Here is an 8,992-nt window from a genome sequence, read left to right on the forward strand (position 1 = left end):
ACATAATTATAAGTGTAACAAAAAGATAGAGACATGTCATAGATTTAAAGCTATATGCATGGAGATTGAAAACTACTTAAACTTCATAGGAAATTAATTTTTATGTTTTAGAATCAAGAAATATGCAATAGTAAGTTTTATGTTTAAATAATTTTTAATATGAAAACAGTAAGAATCAAATTGTTGTTATTATTAGTTATGTTTTTATAAGTATTTTCTGTTTGTATTTGTTTATTTCCGATTATAAGACGTTATAAGTATTTGTTGATTTGTATTTTCTTTTGCCATTATAAGTATTTGTTGTTATTTTTGTTATTATTATTAATTTTTTTTTCATTGTTATTCTAAAACATTGCTTATTGGATTTTAGTTGTATTGGCTGGTTTTGATATATCATCATTTGAAAAAAAATGGAAAAAAAAACTTAGATGTTGATTATTAAAACATGGATACTTTTTATGAACAAAAGTCACTTCAGTTCAATTTGTTGTGATTGATTTAGTATTGAGTTTAGATTTTATGAAGAAATCATATCTATTAGCCGATGAGGTCCAGCCCAGCTGGTCGGAGGTGGGGGGATAACTCGCTTGCGAGGGTCCCGCCCGGGTGGTGGCCTAGGTTCGAGTCTCTGCGGAGGCAAAAAAATACCATTTTAGGTTGTAAGGTCCCTCTCTCTAGGAGATTCGAACCCGGGTCCTTTAGGTGTTAGGGGGTTTGCATTGCCAGTAAGCCAAAGTGTTTAAAAAAAATATATATATCTATTAGTTTAAATAAAGAATATAAACCTAAGAAAGAGAAAAGATACTATAAACACATGTAAGTTATGTAATTCGTGAATGGGTGTTGGGTTGGAGAATAACATGAGCATGATGCTTCCTCCACTTCTTCAATGTGTGATTTGTAGATCAAAAGTTTTATGTGTCTAAACAAGCCATGTGTTCCATCTTCATTCTCCATTATGTTTTTTTAACTATGTTTAAATTAAAGTACTCCATCTAAGATAATAAGGAATCGTCATTTAGCTGTCTCGATGAATCCAATTATCTCAATAACTTTTGCCCGTATTTTGATGTGTCCAATTAGCATAAGCGCATAACAAAACAAAAAAAGATCCTTATGAAAAATTGGGGGTTCTCAAAAGTTACACGGAAAAATGAAAAGAATAGTGAAATCTGAATATAATTACGTGTGAAAATAAGAAATTATTATGTTTATGAAGAAAAAAAATACTCAAAATGTTTTATTTTATTTAGGCCTCAAAGAGGTCGGCCTCTTTAGTCTTAAAGAACAAAATAATTTCAGTTTGAACTGAATAGGAATAGGTTTGAATAAAATAAAACTGAAACTCAAATTAACTAGAAAGACGAAGCAAGAGAGAAATTGAACAAACATTTATTTTTTTCGTTATTTATATGTGAAGTTTTTGTGTTGCATTTATATGTTATAACCCTATAAACCAAAATAGGCTTGGATAGACGTTAACCAATCCTTAACCGAACCGTCTCTCCCAATAGTCAAGCCATGCTCACCCCTACAAACCAGCGAATCCATGTTCACCCCTACAAACACCAAACCGTACGTTCGATTTTGGTATATAACTTACAAATGAGCGGTCAAGATTAACTAAATGTTATTTATCTACTTTTCTAGATTGACAATAGAGTACCATTAAATACCATAACCTTTAACATAACTAAATGTAACTAGCAACTACATAGAAACAATTGTGTTATTCATGGTTCTTGAAAGATAACTTACCAATTACCATATAACAACATAACTTTGCTAAAAACTTCACTAAATGATACATAATAGAAAACTTAAGGGAAAGCTCTAAACATGAGAGAAAACACGTCTCTCAATGTGATCAACCCTAATACGCGCTGGGTCGCACCTTCAACCACCACTACACACCGCACCCCTGTTGCAATATTAAAAATATTTAGCAAATACTAGCGGATGGCAATCTTGACCACGGGGGTCAGGTTTTGTTATATCTCTAACGTGTCAAATGCGTAAATAAACAAAACTTAGCAAAAAGGAAACGTGTTTAATGGGTCAATGTGTTGAAAGTTGTCTAGCATGTATTTTTTATGGACAAAATTTAAGCATATATTACTATGTTATAAACTGATTGGATATTTAGGCCAAAATTTAAAAGATAAAAATGAGCAACAAGTGTTATAGTTCAAACATAATTATTTAGTATCCATTTGTATTTTTGGTTGTAAATCTGTAACTTTAGAGCATTAATATGCAAAAAGAAAATTTTCAAGTAAATTAAAATTTCAAGCTGAACGGGTCATGTTCATGCAATCATGCCAACCCACAAAAATTCGTGTCAAATCACGACCCCCTAAACACCCCCTACAGTACACATTTAATCTATCAAAAAACAATTATTTTTTCTCGAAAAAAAATTGAATTGACTCAAATAAAAGAATTAGTGGTCGAGTTTTGACCCAAACCCGTTACCAAACCCACCCATTTTGTCCATTAAAAGAGGCAGAATACAATTAAACGCTTCGGCATGAAAGATACACAAGCTGCAATTGAACTAAATGCTTTGGAAATACATACCTGGATTGGAAAGAAGATTTATGACCTGATATAAAGTATCAGAGCGAGTACATGTCTCAAATCTAGAATGTGTGTTATCGACTAGTTGCAATGCCTGAAGCATGGAAATGTAATCAGTGTTATTAAATATGGAAGAAACTAAAAAAATAATACTAATAATAATATTAGTTAGGTATCAATTTCGATTCATCGATTTGGGTTTTGATCTCCAATAGTTAACAAGGAAACGGGTCGAATGGGTTTAGAGCCACCAAAAGTGTTTCAAATGCATACAAGCTCATAAATCACTTTATTAGTTTAAAAAAGTAAAGATTATTTTGGTAATATATACCTTTTTGAATTATAACTGACACAAACTATTACAAAAGTCAGAATAACAGATAGCAATAGGGCTGTAAACGAGCCGATCCAGCTTGCTTATTTAAATCGATCCAGGTTGGGCTCAGGCTCGGCTTGTTTATCTTAATGAGATGAAATGTTGAACTCGTGCTCGGCTCGTAAAAAGCTCGAGCCAGCTTGTTTATTTTTTCAAAAATAATTTTATACTTTACACATAGTCACACACACACACACACACACACACATATATATATATACTCATCTCGTTTATCTAAACAAGCTGAAATGTTGAGGCGTTGAGCTCGGGCTCGGCTCGTAAAAAACTCAAGCCGGCTCGTTTGTTTTTTGAAAAAAACTAATCTTACATTTTTACACATTTTGACACATATAAAAGAATAATAATCTTTTTAACATACGCATAATGCATAATCAATAAACTACCAAATTTATAATTTATATATATTATAAGCTGGGTTATACTTTGGCTTATAATTCACATATATCAAAAATTGGGCGTTAACTTAAGCGAGCCATCGAACCAGCTAAACGAGTCTAACGAACCAAGCATACCTTTGCTCGGGCTTGGGCCATTTACAAACCAAGCCAGCTCGGCTCGTTTGTAAACGAGCCGGTTTTGAACTAACTCTTTTCGAGCTTTATTTGACCGAGCCACAAGGCGTAACCATTTTGAACAGCCCTATCAGGCAGTCAGACCCAGCCCAGACTATTTTTATCCAAATTAAAAACTATTTGTTTTGACTAGTTACCCGACCCATTTTGCCACCTATAATATTAATTGTCTACAAGAGAAGTGTGCGCAAGGCTTACTTGAGCTATGGTTGCACGATCAAGTTGGATATGCGCATATACATTGCCTTTTGCTAATGAAGTGATGTCACTGTTAACATAGGTTTTAATCAAAATAAAATCCAGTGAATCATCAAAATAAATAAAAAATCATTTGAACAGTCAAAAGACTAAATAACAAATTACCTTCTACAGAAAATGTTAACAAGGGTTCCTTTATTATCAACAATTGGCACCGAGCTTATATGTTCTGCACAAACGGGTTGAACATGTCAAACGGGTCAGATGGTCAGAACATGTCAATTTGGGTTGTCTTTAATCTCAAACGGATCAAATAGGTCAAACGGGCTGAAAGTCGCCCAAAGTCAATTTCTAACATATGTAGCCTCCTAAATCGTTTTACTTCCAAAACAATTAAATTATTATCTTTAAAACAGTTTTTAATAATCAAAATTAACATATTTATTGTTAATAAAATCTTTAAGAAAGGACAAACCAACCCATTTCGACCTGTACAAACAATAACACTTTTTTACCAGTCACCCAGACCTCTAGTGTAATCCAAGGGTGTGCATGAACCGAAATAACTGAACCAAACAAACCAGACCAAACCCAATCCAATACCGTCAGTTTGGTTTTATGTTTTCTCAAAAAAACGAAATTCTGATTCAACTTTAATTTTGCATCTAGTCATCCCCAAAAAAACCGAACCAAACCCACATAAACCGAAAAAACCAAACCGAATCCGAAAAAACCGAACCAAACCCGTAATAAATGGTTTAGCCCAAGAATTTTAGGCCCGAGTGTGTAATAATCAATTAATCATTAGTTAGCAAAAATATTCTAGGCCCAAATTCACTATTATGGCCCAATATTTCGACCCAAATTTGCATAACCGAGAAACCGAAACCAAACCCATTGTGAAAATCGAATAACCGAAAATGACTGGTTTTCAAAATCTGAAAAACCAAATTTTCAGTTTTTGGTTTGGTTTGAATTTTGAACCAAAACCAGCCCAAACAGACAAACACGGACCACCAATATAATCTAAAGAATTTGTACTTACCGTCTAGCAACACACTCAAAGCATCACTTAAAAGTTGATTGGTGAGTAAAGTTAGTAATTTCCGTGAACCACCTATCTCTCCGATCCAACTACCCATCGGTAGAGCGGCAATCGATCGTTGCAAAAGAGGCAAATAACTGATACGGTTGTCAAAATGATTGCTTATATCTATGTTTTCACAACACAGAAAAAGTTAGAACATGTAAAGACAAAAGGCTTCAAACTTTACTTAAAAAAACGATCAGGTAACTCAAACCATACGTTTTAGGAGTCCACTTAAGCATGCCACATGAAGCAATACTGGATGAGTTGAACCCTCTGGCACATATATCACGGGAACCAATGATACGTGATTGTGCAAGATGTTAAATGCAATCGCATTCAGGGTCTCATCGGGATCAACCTATGCTTAAAAATAAAAGGACGGGGACTATAAGTGAATGATAGCATATACAACAATTTTACAATGTGTAAACAATTTGGAGTTTTTTACTAAATAAGTGTAGTTAGAAAACTTATTTACCAATTAGGTGTAGTTTGAAACATATTTACCAAAATGAGTATTTTTATATTTGTCTCTCTCATGTCTCCTAATCTAGTTGGGTAAAACATAATTATTAATCATTATTGTCATTACGTTCTTTTTTTATGTAATGTTTTTATACTGATTATAGTAATTTTTAAAATATAAAATCATTTTATGAATTTTCGAAGGAGCACGATGAGAAATCAATACAATTATGTAGTTTGTAATGTAGCACTGATCGAAGACTTTCAACAATGATATTATAGTTTTAGAAACTAAAGGTAATTATGTTTTTTAAGTCATTATACTTTTTCGTTGTAATATTAATGAATCATAACTTATATCATATAAAAATATGTTGTTAAAGTTATTTTGAATACCAAATAAACTATAACTTATATTTTAATAGTAATTAGTAAATAATTCAGAGTTTGAACAGGTCATGTCTATGGGTGAACTCGAACATAAAAAGAAGCAAATTATGTCCGAAGCATCAACCAGAAACCAACAACTGTATTCGTAGATTGACACGAACAGTTTAATATGAACAAAACACTATATTATTTTTTTGAATAAACCTTAGATAAAAGAGTTTATTAGAAAGCTATAAAGCTGCAAGTAGATTAGTATGTGTTTTCTTACCTTGATAATTTAAGTTGTAATTTTGTGTAACTTGTTATTCTCTGTTGTAATAAATAAAAATAATAAACTGAAATATAGAAGTTAAAAAGGAAGAAAAAAACATAACATAACATTCGTTCAAAAGAAGAAAAAAAGAAAAGAAAAAACAATTAATAAATAACAATATCCATTATCTCCTTATTTAACCGGTTGACATATAATTCCCTAACAACTAAAAAATTAATATTTAATAATCAAAATAATTTTCGCAACATATTTCATAGCATTGTTGTAAATGTTCAACGCTACATCACAAAGTTCATATTAATTTTTTCCTCTAATAACGATATGGATATTGATTATTCTCACTATACTTCAAAAATATTCAAAATAATTAGTAAAATGAAGCATTGCAATAATAAAGAGCTTAAATGACAATATAATGACTAATAATTATGTTTTACCCAATTAGATTAGGAGATACGAGAGAGACAAATAAAAAATTACCTATTTTAGTAAATAAGTTTCAAACTACACCTAATTGGTAAATAAGTTTTTTAACTACACTTATTTAGTAAAAAATTCAAACAATTTATATCATAAAAAACCAGCATACTTTCTCATTTTTTATGAAAAAGTCCCTCAACATAATTTTGGCGTATAAAAGTTTGCACGTCTTGGAAAACATGAAAAAGTCCCCTGAGCCCATTTTGCTTTCTTAAAGTCACTACACTTTTCTAGAATGCGTGTATATGTGAAAAATATTTTAAACAATGACCCGCTACCTTTTAAATTTGTAAAAGTTCTGATAAATTGACATTTTTGCAAAATAAAATCACGAGTTTAAGGAATTAAAAATGCCACTTTATCAAATTGGTATAAAACAACATCAATTTTTTTTACAAATATATAAATTAATGAGTCACTATTTTAAATATCTAGACAAGTAACTGGGACTTTAATAAGGCAAACCTGTGTTCAATGACTTTCGTATATTTCTGACATGTGCGACTTTTAAATGCGAAAATTATGTTGAGGGCCTTTTTCGTAATAAATGAGAAAGTATGTTGGTTTTTTATGATATTTATCACAGAATTTGTTATTTGTGGTGTAAAAGATGTTACTTTGACTAACAGCCTTCTTTGAAGATGAACTTTTCCGTGTTTCCAAGAAGAGATAGACGATAATTTAAGCATGCCATTAGCAGCCACAGCTGGGTTTCTTTGTAACTGCAAAAAGATATGTAAATTATCATTAACCAAATGTCTTCAATACCCTTGGACCCAAATTAATATTATCATACCTCCATTAAAATCAAAATGAAGTCAGATGCGGTTATCATCCCTGAAATCTGGCGAGTGGCATCATCCCAAAGGGGGGCGCAACAGCAAGGCCCTAAAACGAAAAATAATGAGAATTATGAATTTTAATAGCTTTAACTCTTGAACTTTACACATTTATAAGTACATTCAAGTTATAAATAAGTAAATTTTTATTTGGGTCGAAACAGGTCGTGTATCAACAAACAAAATATATTATTCTTATCTAACTTACTAAATAAAATGATCTATGTCAAAAAATATTTTTTTATGGGTACCTCTTCATGCATAATGAGAAAGGCCTCCTCAACACTCAATCTAGCATCCAACGCAAATGCCTAAAAAATATTAAAAAGAAAAAAAGTATCGGAAACAGGATGAACATAACACCAAAGGGCAAAAAAGGTAACTTCAAACACAAACATAATTACATAAGTGAAAGGGAAAGAACTCAAACCTTGCCTGATTCTGGAATCAACTCATAAACCGAGTAAGACGACAGATGTTGAAATAAACGATCGCGGGTCGTTTCTATGTCTTCAACCCTTACTGGCGGGAAAATTTGACGAGGAGCACTAGCATTGCTTGACGATGAAGCCTAAAAAAACAAGCAAACATACAAAATACTGATATAGTTGAAATTAACGAAAGGGTTATCCCAAACAATTGCTAAACACTTACATTATTAGCATGGTTGTGATCATCCATACCGTCAATATCCATGACGGGTTGACCATCATTAACAACAACTGAGGGTAGATCCATAATCTCAGGTTGTTTGACCATGATAACGTTGTTGACTCCAGTCTCATCTTCACTAAACATTTGTTGGTGGTCAATCCTCCACGCTCCGTCAACCAGGAACTTAAACTTCATTCAACATTTAACCACCAAAAAAGTTAGAAAAACTCTAAATTTAGTTATTTACTATTTTATTTTAACTCACTAACCTCTAAATCAACTTAATTTTCTTTTAGTTATAAACTCTTATTTTCTTATAACTTTTTCTTACAAACTCATCCAAATTAATACATATTGTCGATATTCATAATATAACAATTATATAAATGCTCATTAAAAAAACTCTGCTTTTTATACTTTTTAAAACTATAAACTAAACTTATTTGCATAACTGAACAATTTGAGCCGACCCGACACAACCGAAATTAGCTACACCCATTAAAAAGAAACACTAGTTAAGCGCGATAAGCCGATAATGCAATAAACCCATCACTAATTCATCTTATTAACCACAATCCACTACCACAAATACTAAACAATTTTCATCATGAAACTCTGAAATAGAATGATACCTTGTGCAGACCAGGTGGAAGATCACAAATTGTCATAAAAGTCGTTGGCGATCCTTCGACCGGAACCATCTGCTGATACTTGACCCACCTTCACATTATTATTACCAATCAATTAATATACAAATAAACTAATTAAAAAAAACCCAAATGAAATGAAAGTAAGAGCAGCATACATACCCAGTAAAATCACCGCACAAGAAGACGTGATTGCCTCCGTGAGACCAAATAAAGTGCGTATGAACCATCGTGGACCAAAATTCAGGTGCTGCTGCTGCTGGATAATTGATCAAGTGGGTACTGTACAAAACACATGATGATGTCCACTAAAGGGGAAATTGAATAAGGGATACATTACATGCATGTAGATGTAGATGTAGATGTAGATGTAGATGTAGATGTAGATGTGGGAGGATTATTAGTT

General features: G+C 32.0%; 1 pseudogene across 1 annotated transcript; it reads right to left on the reverse strand.

Annotated features, from left to right (window-relative positions):
• Positions 1-1,256: 1,256 nt before the first annotated feature.
• LOC143587123 (sucrose nonfermenting 4-like protein) lies at positions 1,257-8,892 on the reverse strand (annotated as a pseudogene). The gene is made up of 13 exons (XR_013144823.1): positions 8,749-8,892; positions 8,572-8,659; positions 7,940-8,128; positions 7,716-7,856; positions 7,537-7,596; positions 7,243-7,334; positions 7,064-7,168; positions 5,054-5,195; positions 4,793-4,960; positions 3,913-3,976; positions 3,748-3,817; positions 2,581-2,674; positions 1,257-1,921 (listed from the first exon to the last, which is right to left on the reverse strand). The product of XR_013144823.1 is annotated as a sucrose nonfermenting 4-like protein (transcript).
• Between the last annotated feature and the right edge of the window lie 100 nt (positions 8,893-8,992).

Source organism: Bidens hawaiensis, unplaced genomic scaffold, assembly GCF_021521415.1.
Source record: "Bidens hawaiensis isolate Kalapana, Puna unplaced genomic scaffold, B.hawaiensis_p1.1 tig00035151_1, whole genome shotgun sequence".
In the NCBI taxonomy this organism is placed as follows: domain Eukaryota; kingdom Viridiplantae; phylum Streptophyta; class Magnoliopsida; order Asterales; family Asteraceae; genus Bidens; species Bidens hawaiensis.